The 12,210-nt window shown below is 47.9% G+C and overlaps 1 protein-coding gene across 2 annotated transcripts in view; it reads right to left on the reverse strand.

The window, feature by feature from the left end:
* PNKD (PNKD metallo-beta-lactamase domain containing) overlaps nt 1–12,210 on the reverse strand; it is a 59,603-nt gene that overhangs the window by 24,742 nt on the left and 22,651 nt on the right. The gene's annotated exons all lie outside the window — the stretch shown is intronic.

The following is a 12,210-nucleotide window of genomic DNA, read 5'->3' on the forward strand; positions in this document are numbered from 1 at the left end:
ATTGGGGCCTCTGGGTGGCTCAGTGGTTGAGTGTCTGCCTTCAGCTCAGGGTGAGATCCTGAGGTCCTGGGATCGAGTCCCGCATCAGGCTCACTGCTCAGGGATCCTGCTTCTCTCCCTCTGCCTGTGTCTCTGCCTCTCCCATGAATAAAGAAAATCTTAAAAAAATAAATAAATAAAAGGAGAGACCCATTCATCACCTGGGTCAAGTGACTGGCAGCTGTGCAATTCTGGTGGTTTCAGAACTTAACTCACAAAGAGCAAGCCTCCTCATGGGTTCCTGGGGCGGGGTGGGGATTCTCAACTCTGCCCCTTATCCACTTGCCATTGCAGTTTGCCTGTCCCTGGCGTCTGAGTCCTGTCTTCCCAATTGGCCCGGGGACCTTCCATTAGGATCGAGAGCCTGCCTTCATCTTGCATCATAGCTCAGCCTTGATGCCTGGCGCTTGGCTGGCAGTCAGGACATCATGGTATTGATGGTGAGGATGGTGGTGATGATGATGATGATAACGATGATGACGGTGAGCAGTCATGAAGGAGCTGAGATGGTTGGAGCTGTTTGAATGTTAGAGAAAAGAGACATCTTATTGGACCAGGATGCAGAAGCAAGTTCAGTGTAGAAAAGTCAGCCGGATGCAGCAGTGGTGGCGAGGCTAACCTGGCCCCACTCAGCCCAGCCCCATTCATATCCGTCCGACCCCATATCTGCTGCCCCCAGGCCAAGCCCACCTTCCCACTGTGGGCTTCCCTCCAAGGTGCTGTGCTGTACACTCTGGAACTCTGGTTTGTGTGAAAACGAGGCCCTCCACGACATCCTTTGCCTCCTCACACCCTGCCCTGTCCTGACTGAATATGACCCCTATCTTCTGTTTCTTTCTTCCTTCCTGCTGCCCTGCCTTCTGGAGGGGAAACCTTCAGCCTCCGATGTTTGTCGTGTGCCATTCCAGGTCAGGATCGCTGCTCCACCTGCTTCATGTGAAAACTTCTCTCCAGCCCTCCTCCTCACTCCAGCCACGACCCAGCCCAGACTCTGAGGGCTTAGACACCTGCTTTTGGTCTTCCTGCCTGCCTCCTGCCTTCAGGGAATTCCAGCCAGCATGGCTCATTTGAACTTTCAGCTCAGCAGGGAACCTAAGAACCACTCAGGGAGCCTGTTAACATGCAGAATCCTGGGCCTCTCCCTAAAAGAGAGGTCTGGCTTGGTAGGTCTGGCTAGGGCCCAGGAATCTGCATTTAGCATAGATAACTCTGAACTGTGCCTTGGCCTCAGTTCCTGACCCCATTTCCAAGGCCTTCAATGCAGTTTACTAGCCCACTCACGTGGTCACACCCTGGCTCCCCCTGGAACTTCTCTACCTCTGAAATCCTCCAGTCAGTTGCTTCCTGTTGACCCCTCAGCCCCACTTCCTGTGCTCCTCTATCTCTAGTTCCTCAAACCGTATGTTTTCTCCCAGCCCCTTCAGCTCCTCCTGTCCACAGTTTCTTCCCTCCCAGTGAGGACCTGGGTTCAGTCGCCTGAGCCACTCAACAGCTGAGGAGGCTGTCAGCTTCCTCGCCCCCTTGGCCATCTGGACCAACCTGGACCAACCCGGACCAACCTCACAACCCACTGTTCTGATCCAGCCTCGTGGAGGGGGCTGGAGAAAATGGCCATCCCATGTGAATCAGGACCTCTACGATTCAGGCCCTACTGGGAGTCCCCAACACCAACACTTGACAATGCTTTGACTTTGCTGAGATGCCTGCTCATGGCCCCCGGTTGCTACTGGAAGCCTCAGGCCTACCTCCAATTCATCTACTTCCAGCCAATATCCTTCTTAGAGGAAATAATTTCCTTGCCCACCCACCCCTCCCCCTACAAATTTTGCTGCTTCCATATCCATCTTTAGAGGAAATGGTATTAGCCTTGCTCATACCTTCAACTGGTGTTCCTCCTGACAACTGTCCTCCTCAACCAATGAACAAACTTGAGTACCTCATTGCCTTAAAAACACTTCCTTTGACTTTGGATCACTTTCTAGACTCTGTTCTGCCATTGACCTCAACGCGACTGAGTTTCCTGAAAGTTTGTCTCTATGGGTTTGTTAGATTGCATTTCAGTTCTCAATTTTTTTTTTCTTCCAGTTCTTAATTCTTTATCTCTCCCTGTAAACACATTCTTTGTCATGTGACCACGTACATTTCAGTAAAGGTGAAATATATTGCCCCACACCATTGAGGTTGGGCTTGGTCTTGTGATTCGCTTCCTGCCAGTGGAATGTGAGCAGACATGATATAAGCAGAGGTCTTTAATATGCAGTTGTGGTTGAATTTGGTCTCTATATCTATGCCTTTTGCTGTGAGGACATCCCTCAGGCAGTTGCTGGTCTAAGGGGGATGAAAAACACACGGAGCCACCTTGACCATACTCACAACCTAGAAGCCAGTTCAGCCCCACAGAGCCCAGCCTAGAGCAAACTCAGCCTGCCCACAGATGCATGAGAGAATAATAGTTGTTGCTGCATGCAGCTCAGTGTTGGATTTGCTTGTTATGCGGCATGATTGCAACATTAGCTGATGGAGACAGTGGGGAGCAAAAAGATTAGTGATGAATGGTGCTGGAAACCTGATGCTTGGATAACCGATTAGCTATTTGGACAGCAGCAATTTAGATCAATGTCTGGTAGAGTATAACAAAATAAATTACAAGCGAATGAAAAGTGTTAAGGGCATAAAATTAAACCATACAAAATTAGAGGAAATTTAAATACACATTCAACCTCTGGACAGTGGAAGACTTTCTAGGGCTAAAAGCAACAGAAGTGTTTTTCTAATTTTTTAAATAGGCATATAGGACTCTTAAACTTGGGCAAAAAGCAAGTGAAGGCCTAACAAAGGGAGCAATTACCCTTTTAGCTACTTAAGAATTTAAACCTGGGACTCCTGGGTGATTCAGTGGTGGAGCATCTGCCTTCAGCTCAGGTCGTGATCCATGGGTCCTGGGATTGAGGCCCACATCGGGCTCCCCGTAGGGAGGCTTGTTTCTCTGAACTCCGCCTATGTTTCTGCCCCTCTCTCTGTGTCTCTCACGAATAAATAAAATCTTTAAAAAAATTTATACCTTTTGTATATTGAAAGAAAAACCACGCACACACACACAAAGAAAAAGCCAAAACCAAAAAACACGGAAAATATTTGCTTCAAATGTGTCACAGAGTTAATCTACTTGGTAAATAATAAAGACCTTTATAATATAAAGACCTTAAATAAGAAAATACAAAGAGCCCAATTAACAAGGGGATAAATGGTTAGTATGCATGAAAAAATGTTAAACTCTTAACATTTAAGAGTTATTAAATTCCTTAAATTAAAAAAATCTAGGAAATGTAAGCTAAAGAATGAGATATGATTTTCATCTGTCAAAATAGAGAAGATTAAAACTAATAAAATATGGGGAGTCAGACTCTTAATTTCTGACTGAGTCCCTCCTCAGGCTCTCTCTGGGTGTGGAGCCAGCCTGGGAGTCTCTCCCCTCTCTCTCCCTCTGCTCCCACCCCCATCTCTAAAAAAACAAAACCAAACCAAAAAACCTAATAAAATCTGAAGATTGGAAAGACTATGGGAAGGTGGATATTTGCACACTGCTTGCGGTGGTATCAATTGGTATAATTTTCTACATGCCCAGAACAGAGCCCGACGTGGGGCTTGAACTCACGAGCCTGAGATCAAGATCAGAGCTGAGATCAAGAGTTGGATGCTTAGGATGACTGAGTGGCTCAGGGGTTGAGCGTCTGCCTTGGGCTCAGGGCGTGATCCTGGGGTCCTGGGGCCGAGTTCCACATCGGGCTCCTGAGCCTGCTTCTCCCTCTGCCTGTGTCTCTGCCTCTCTCTCTGTGTCTCTTGTGAATAAATAAAAAAAAATCTTAAAAAAAAAAAAAAAAAAAAGACTTGGATGCTTAACCTACTGAGCCATCCAGGTGCCCCTAGTCTTTTTTAAACAACACGGTTATGGGGGTGCCTGGCTGGCTCAGTGGGTAGAGTATAGGCCCTCTGGATCTCAGGGCTAAGAATTCAGGTCCCACATTGGGCACGGAGCCTACTTAACAAAACAAAACAAAATACACACACATACAAAACAATACAGGTTTTGGCAGATCCTGCTGGTTGGTTGACACCCATTTTGCCAGCTCTCCAGGGAACTGCCATCGCTTCCAAGGGAGCCCCGCCCCAGCCCTGCTGGGTGAAACTTGACTGTCCAAGCCAGTTGGTGCATTCTTTGCCACGCCATGTAATTGGTTGGACCCAGGAATATGATACAATTCCTGCCACTAGACAATAATGGCAAATATTTACTTTTTTAAAGATTTTATTTATTTATTCATGAGAGACACAGAGAGAGGCAGAGACACAGGCAGAGGGAGAAGCAGGCTCCCTGCAGGGAGCCCAAAGCAGGACTCAATCCCAGATCCTGGGATCACTCCCTGAGCTGAAGCCAAATGCTAAACCACTGAGCCACCCAGGCGTCCCATGTTTTGTTTTGTTTTGATACTTGCAAGCCAAAAACATCCAAACTATTATTGTGGGCAAATTGTCTATTTCAAGTGTGGGGGGGGAACAGAATATAATATAATATAACAGTATATATATATATATACAAAATGGTATACATTTTGTATCGTTAATAAGACTGGTGTAAACAAAAATGCATAGAAGAAAAGCTTAGATGCTACCAGTGATGACTGTTGATTAATGAACTTATGGGACATCACTATGAATAAATAAATAAAATCTTAAAAAAAAAAAAAAAACAAAGAAAGCAGGGACGCCTGGGTAACTCAGTGGTTGAGTCTCTGCCTTTGGCTCAAGGCGTGATCCTAGAGTCTTGGGATCGAGTCGCCCATCGGGCTCCCTGCACGGAGCCTGCTTCTCCCTCTGCCTGTGTCTCTGCCTCTCTCTCTCTCTGCCTCTCATGAATAAATAAATAAAATATTAAAAAAAAAAACCACAAAAAACAAAGAAAGCAGTCCTCTTTCCTGCTGTTCCTTTTCACTTTGCACTGATTCTTAGCCACTCAACTGAGCTCCTGCCCCCGCCATCCCATCCTAATCTGGCTCTGACTCCTAGAACATCAAACCCTTAGCCTGGCCAGTGAGTAGAGTGAGTGACTCTCTTTTTTTTAATTTTTTTTTTTAGAGTGAGTGACTCTTGATCTCAGGGTTGTATGTTTGAGCCCCACCCTGGGTGTAGAGATAACGCAAAAAATAGAAAAATCTTAAAAAATATTAACAAACAAACCCCTCTGTCACTGTTCAGTCCTGGTCACCTAACCTTCCCTGTCACAGTCTCTTCTGACTGTCCTCTCACAAGCATCCCCTTCTGCTGCTGTCATTCCCCAGAGCTCACGACTTGGTCCTTTTACTTCCCGAGCCACATGGACTGTTGCCCCTGCTTCAGCTTGGCCTAGAATGCATTGCTCCCAAAGAGGAACGTCCACCTTGGTTTCCCTCTCGAGCTCCAAATCAAAATGCCCATCTTCCTTCTGGTCATTTCCAGGTGTGGCAGGGCAGGTGTTAGGGGATCCTCAGTCTCTTTCTTGGCAAAAGGGACTGAGGATCTGCGCAGAGCTCTCCTGAGGATTAACCTTGGTTCCCCCAGGAAAGCACTCAGTGCCCGGTTCTTTGCAGATACTCATTCAGTGATGTTATTGAATCTTGGATTCAATTCATTGCAACATCAATGTCTGGTCTTTGTGGGTGCGCCAAGACAAATTTCAGGAATGGGTGCAGGGGTGTGAGCCTACCCCTCCATTTCCCACTGCCATCCCCCAAATTTGGGCTGAGTCCTCATGCCTGGCCCACCGCAGACACCTCCCGCCCCCATCCAGCTTACAAACGCTATCAGCAAAGCCTTTGGAAGCTCGGCTCTCAACCAGGTCTGCTCCCCCGCTGCTCAAAGCCAGGGTCTACACCATTACATTCACATCGTTTGACTTGACCCAGTTTTCCAGCATCTTATGCTCCTACTGCTCCCTTCCATGTGCCCCCCACCCCTTCAGTAGGCCTGCCCTGGTCACTGTCTTGGATTTTCTGTCTCCTACATCTGCCCCACCAGGCCTGGAGAAATCCCCCGAGGCACCCTTCTCGGCTACCTTCTGTGCCACATGGCCAAGGTGATCTAATACACTCCACAAGTCGCTGTAACTAATTAAGGCCAATTCTCAGTCTGGGGAGTTCTGCAGGCTCTCCCAGGAGCAGGAAGGGAGGAACTTGAGGTCAGTCCCCAGGGAGATGGGTATGTCCTACCTCGGAGCACAGCTCCTTTAAAGCTAAACGTAAATTCAGTCTCCCTCCCGAAGCCCCTTCTGATCACCACAGCTTATGCCTGGTCACTACTCTGTCTCCAGACTCTGGAAAAAATACGTGCCACATAGTTGTCAAAAAAGCAACTTAATGAATAGTTGAAAAGTAACCCTCATGATTTCTTTCTTTCTTTTTTTAAAAAAGATTTTATTTATTTATTCATGAGAGACACAGAGAGAAAGGCAGAGACACAGGCAGAGGGAGGAGCAGGCTCCATGCAGGGAGCCCTATGTGGGACTCGATCCCAGGACCCCAGGATCACACCCTGAGCCCAAGGCAGATGCTCAACCACTGAGCCACCCAGGTGTCCCCCTCACGATTTTCTACATTGAACTGTGGTGGAGTCTGACTGGGGGAGCCACTGTACCTTGTTTCCAGGACTGTGGCCTCCTCAGCCTCCCCCTCATCCCAGTGCAGAGTAGGAAATGCTTGCTCAGTCGCCGGGGGAGGAAGAACAGAACCAGCGTGGATGGTCATCTACCCGGCACGAGGCACGAGCCACACCCTTGCACGTGTTCTGTCCCTGTCCTAGCCACGGTGTAAGCAGGTAAGGGTGTCCTCACGTTGGAGATGAATGGACTGAGGCTCGGGCAGGCTAAATGAGGCACCCCATCACAGAGCCAGTGGTGACAGAGCCGGAAGTCGGCCCTGGTTTTATCTGACCCCAAAGTCCAGGCGCATCCCACTGATGCTGCATTGCCAGCTGGGGGAGAAGGTGGTTGGGTCCAAGTCGGCCAGGAAATGGAGGACACACTCAAATTAAGGGCCTGAGGAGAGTGTTGTGAATGGATTACAAGGCAAAGGGACACTCCTTGTACAGGAAGCACGAGGGATTGTGCAGGTCCCCAAGGCTCTGACAGTGGGGCACTAGCACTAGCTCTCAGCCTGGCAGGTGAGGGGATGAAGCAGGTGTAGAACTTGGAGGGACAGGGATGTGTGGACAGGGCCACAGGCCCTTTGAGGGATGAGCCGGTTCGTGGTGACCCTTTGGGAAGGAGAACAAATACCCTGACTTCACTTGCTCCTTGACGACCCCACCTCCAATGGCCAAACCCAGCTGAAGTTAGAGGACGAAGGGCCCACGGATATGTCACCCAGGCCAGCTCTGAGCACAGTGAAGGGCAGAGATAGTTGGGGGAGGGGGGCAAATGAAAGCCAGCCAGCCAAATGAGGCCAAAGAAGATATGTGCGTTTGGGGTGGCTGTGGGTGGAAGTGCGCTGATTCTTCACAGGTAGGCCCACCACCACTTCCATCCGATGCCTGAGACACCTCCTAACTGGCCGCCGTGCTCTCATGCCCATACCCGAGCCTGTTCTCCACTCAGAGCCAGGGGATTTTCTTTCTTTCTTTTTTTTTTTTTTTAAATTTTATTTATTTATATTTTAAAATATTTTATTCATTCATGAGAGACACAGAAAGAGAGGCAGAGACACAGGCAGAGGGAGGAGAAGTAGGCTCCATGCAAGGAGCTGGATGTGGGACTCGATCCCAGGAGTCCCGGATCGTGCCCTGAGCCAAAGGCAGATACTCAACCACTGAGCTACCCAGGTGTCCCAGGGATTTTCCTAAAATGAAAACCAAATCACATCTCTCCTTTGTTCAAAACCATTCAGTGGCTTCCCTTTGAGGTAACATTCAAAATCTTTAATGAGGCCCAAGAGGTCCTGTGGGTCTGGACCCTGCCCCCACTTTGGACACGCCCCAGTGCTCACCTCACCTCAAAGTTCCCCAAGCACCCCAGGCACTTTCAGCTTCAGAGGAGCTGAAAGCCACCGCCACACCGCTTGTTCCTTCAGTGGAGAATGATCACAGCATGCCCGCCACTTGCCCCCCCCCACCGCATATGACACGCATACAGATACACATACACACATACCACACATCATCTACACACATCCACACCACAAAGCACACACCATACGCATCTGCACACACACACAGACCTCACACCCATACACATACATATACAGCCCCCAAACACACACACAAATATACCATACAGGTCCATACCCCCCTCTCCCTGCCCCCGGACATGCCCTCTTGCACTGTATCTCTCTCTTAACTCTGAAGTAACTAAATATAATCTAAAAAAATAAGACTCACACACAGGGGTGCTTGGGTGGCTCAGTTGGTTAAGTGTCTGACCCTTGATTTTATCTCAGGTCATGATCCTGAGGTTGTGGGATGGAGCCCTGGGCCTGCTCCACACTCAGCAGGAAGTTGGCTTGTGATTCTCTCCCTCTCCCTTTGCCCCTCCCCTAGCTCGAAGGATGTGCCTGCTCTTTCCTTCTCTCTCTCTCTCTCTCTCTCAAATAAATAAATAAACCTAAAAAAAAAAAACAAAACTCATACACAAGGGATGTATAAATAAAACTAAAACTCAGGCAGCCTGGGTGGCTCAGTGGTTTAGTGCCACCTTCAGCCCAGGGCCTGATCCTGGAGACCTGGGATCGAGTCCCACGTCTGGCTCCCTGCATGGAGCCTGCTTCCCCCTCTGCCTGTGTCTCTGCCTCTCTCTGCGTCTCTCACGAATAAATAAATAAAAATCTTTTAAAAAAACAACCCTAAAACAAAATTACAATGTAACAATAATAGTGCTTATATTCTCATTTTTATCTGGTCTATTTTTTTTTAATGTTGGTATGACGCACTTAACTGACTTCACTAATGGGTCATGATGAGCAATAAAAAACACTGCACCGGATGATCTTCCACCTGTGGAGACAATTGCTGGGTTCTCTTTTTTCTTGCCAAGAGATGATAGCCAGATCCTGCCGCCTAGTGGTCATCTTTGGGAACTAAGCGGGTCTTCCTAGAGGTCTGTTTTTGACCCAGGAATAAATTTATTTCAGTAAAAAGTGGTGAGTTCAGGTCCTTGGTCTGGAGAGAAAGGGAGGGGGGATTTCTGAGATGAACTACAGCATAGACCTTGACCCTCAGATTCTTCCCCCTGTTGATGATCAGCATGACTGCCATAATCTGTGCCGCCCGACATGGTGGCCACAGGTCACAAGCGGCTAGTGACTACTTGAACTTTGGCTGGTGCAACTGAGAAATTGAATTTTAATTTTATCTTATTTCAATGCACTGAAAGATAAATATAAAAATCAACACTTATTTCAGGTACCCAAATATGTTTGGAACAACCTGGGTATGTGAATCTAACCTTTTCAACTGTACATTTTTTATAAGATCTAGACAAAGAGTCAATATTTCTGATGAAAGTTTAACATCCAAATTGAGATGTGCTGTAAGTGTAAACTATGCATCAGACTCCATGCTTTCCTAGCATGAAAAAAGTCCTGTCAATGATTTTTAATATTAAACATTCAATTAAACATTGAAATAATTCTTTTAGACAAATACTGTGTTAAATAAGTTATTAAAATTCATTGCACCTGTTTATTTTTACTTTTTAAATGGGCCTATTGGAAAATTTTAAATTACTCATGTGGCTTAAATCATATTTCTCCTGGACTGGAGTTCCTTCCGATGTCCCTCCTTGCAGCCCCTCTGTGTGTCATGCATCCTTGATGGAGATGAAGATGCTAGAATCCTCAATCAGGCTGGGTGGGGATGGGGATGGGGATTAGGGATAAAGTGTTGGCCAAGTTAAGCCTGAGATGCCCATGACCTCACCTGGAGGACCATGGGCCACCAGGCAGCAGCATCACCTGGAGCTCATTAGGAATGCAGATGCCCAGGTCCCACCCCGAGAAGCAGAATCTGCATTTAGACAAGATTCCCACATCACGTGTTTGCACACTGAGGTTTGAGAGAGTCCCACGGAGATGCAGGTGGTGGTTCTCTGACTGCTTTTGCTCGCTCAGTGATGTAGGAAGCAAGGCCAAGGCTGAGAGTGATGCTGGGGGTAGTTGGAGCTTTGAAGAGATTGATGGAAGTGTGGAGGAATTATCTAGGGCGGGAAGGTCAAGATCAATGCCCAGAAAAATCTAAGTCTTGATGAACTCAGTGAGATCCGTCAGCACCTTGCATGCCTTCCTTCTTCCTTTCAGCTGTGTGTGGGCAGCGGGCAGGGTGCTGAGCTCCACCAGGCAGGGGGCAAGGAGTCCAGGGATTCCCATGGTGTGGGGAGGGGGAGTAGACAAGGAAAAGGAGATAAGACACAGAAACTGTCAATCCTGGTGTGCTCAGAGTTGTTGCTGTTGGGGTTTGTTGAGCTGGGGAGACAGGCAGTGGTCAGAGCTTGGGAGCTTGACACTGAGATTATGGGGGGGGGGTGCAGTTATTGGCAATGGGAGGTCCTAGGGAAGCTACAATTTCGGGCTGGGAATAAGACAAGAGGAAATGGCTTGTTGGCTTTTCGGATGCGGAGTCGTTTAGACAAATGTAGGTAAAATATGAGGAAGGCTGCTTTTATGCGGAGGCTGGGAATCCCTCGACAGGTGATGGTGACCGAGGAGGCCAAGGTCCACGGTGGCAGTGGGCAGGGCGAGACAGCAAATTCACCTGTATTCAGGTCCTGTTTGGTCTTCCAGATGCAGTCACACTGCTGGCTAAACTGCAGTGTGTGCTCATCACTGAGTCACTAGGCTTCTCTCTCACCACCGACTGTAACAATTGACAGTTTTGCTAGGCCCCAAGCACCTGAAAACTATTTTAAAACCTTACACCCTCTATTGTTACCTCCCTTTTTTACAGATAAGGATACCAAGGCTCCGAGAAGTGAAGTAATATGCCCCATGTCACACAGCCACTAACGCGATATGAACAGAGTCCAGATCTGTCTAGCACCAAAGCTGGCTGAGAATTGGGTTCACCAGGGGGGTGTTTCTTTCAGCCTCCCCTGGAGATTCGGATTCACACTTCTGATTCTAGAAAGAGGTATCCCCAAAGGAACTGACATGTTTTCAAAAGGCCCTTTGGGTGATTCTGATGGTCAGGGAAGACTGGAAAGCATTGCCCTGTGTCCTGGCTGTGGCACAGTGGATGCCAGGCCGGTTCCACGGCCCAGCCTCTGTCACCAGGTGACACACCCAGGGAAGGAGGACCTCTCACCTAACCTGTTTCCAGTTCTACTTAGCTGGTAAGATCATTAACAACAGCACCACGTGCGTGCCTTTCTCAGTGCTTTTCATGTAGATGACTTCATCTGAGGCTTCAAAAGTGTAGGAGATAGGAAAGAATGATATGATTAGACTCATTTATGAATAAAGAGATGGGCCCCGGCCTGACAACCCTTCAGTGGCAAAGCTGGGACAAAACTCTTGTTCCTGGGACATTCAAACCCACTATTCTTTCTAGTCCTGCTATCTTTATGAAAAAAAAAAAAAAGTTATGACTCATGTTGATGGACAATAAGACTAATCTTTAGGGGAAAGAGTGCCAATGCCTCCCCACACCAATTTAGCACATTAGAGTTTTAATTTAATTCAACAGATGATGGGGCAGGGCTGTCTGAGGCTGGGGATGAATGAGACTTTGTCCTTGCCCTCCAGTGACAAGAAGGAGGCATATTTACTCCCATATTTACCTGTGAAAAACAAAAGGGAGCCTTTTGGAGAAAGCTAGTGATACATGAAAAGACCTTTCTCAGGTGGAGTAATGGGTAAACTCTAAGTAATCAGGCACAGGGCAGGAGGAATTTGTAGGATAGATTAGTGGAGCCCTGGGACTGGCTGCAGAGAAAGTCAAGCTTTCCCCACCCACTCCTTTCTGGTTTCACCTGAGCCCCAGGGAAACCGCTCCAGGGGCCCAGTCCCTCCAACCTCCCTTTGCCTCCAACTACTAGGCTTTGGCTACTTCATCTCTAAAACAAACAGCAGCCTGATTCCTTTCATTCCCTCTACCCGGACTCCTGCTGCTGCCTCTGGTTTGACTGAACTTCATTTGACTTTCCTCTCAGGGCAG

This window comes from Vulpes vulpes, chromosome 16 (genome assembly GCF_048418805.1).
Source record: "Vulpes vulpes isolate BD-2025 chromosome 16, VulVul3, whole genome shotgun sequence".
In the NCBI taxonomy this organism is placed as follows: Eukaryota; Metazoa; Chordata; class Mammalia; order Carnivora; family Canidae; genus Vulpes; species Vulpes vulpes.